The following is a 1,041-nucleotide window of genomic DNA, read 5'->3' as shown; positions in this document are numbered from 1 at the left end:
ATTTATTTCAGAAAACTGTAAATAATTCAAATGGTTTTCTCTTTCAAAGAGTTCTTGTTTCTTGTCTTGATAGGTTACATATATTTTTTCTTTATTTATTGTCATAATTTAATGTTTAGGGTTTCATTTAGTTTTTCGACCTTTTTTGTTAATTCTTTTATTTCGGAATTTTCTTCTTTAATCTTTAACTTAGATAAACTTAAAGGGCTATTAGTTTTGGATTCTCTTATTTGAAAATTTGATGAAACTAATTTTCCTGATGGTTCTTTTAATAACAAAATTGAGTTTTCAATAGCTTTATATTTTGGTATTTCTGTTTTTACAATTTTCTGAAATAATTCATCGACATAAATTCTTTCTCTGTTTTTAAATATTATACTATGATGGCTATTTGTTAAAGCATAATTTATGGCATATGTAATTGAAAATGGTTCATCGTCTTGTTCCATTAGATTCTTTCTGTGAAATTTATAAGCCAAACTTATAGATCTTCCAAGATTTTCAGTTGATAAAGGTATAGCATATCCAAGATGGGCATTGAATTTAACATTTACGTTGGCCAAGTTTCCATGAACAATTCCAATTATTTGATCTATTGGGTCATCAGTAATTCTTTTGTCACAGATTGCTAAACTTATTGGTGAATTAATTCCTTTCATATATGTAGATTTGATTAAGACTTGTATAGTACTAATATGAATCCATCCAATTTTATATCTTTTTTGTTGATCCTTAATTTTTTCAATCTGTTTACTCAATTCTTCATCATTTATCAAAGCTATTTCAAGTTCTCCATTAGCAGATTTTATCTTTATAGGGGTTTCAAGTTAAATTTTTCCATAGTATATTATATTTTTCTATTAAAAACTTCTTTTAAAAGATTTTGTTTATTAAAATTTTCATTTGATTTGAGGTTTAATTCTGTTTTTAAAACAGCCTGTTTTTCGTTATCTAATAAAGCAGTTAATCTATAATAATCAGATTCTTCTGTTAATTCTAAACTTTCTAAATAATTCATAACTAAGAGATTAGGATAAAGGC

The sequence above is a fragment of the Arachis duranensis genome, chromosome 9, assembly GCF_000817695.3.
Source record: "Arachis duranensis cultivar V14167 chromosome 9, aradu.V14167.gnm2.J7QH, whole genome shotgun sequence".
NCBI classification, from domain to species: domain Eukaryota; kingdom Viridiplantae; phylum Streptophyta; class Magnoliopsida; order Fabales; family Fabaceae; genus Arachis; species Arachis duranensis.
Note: the sequence above shows the minus strand (reverse complement) of the source record.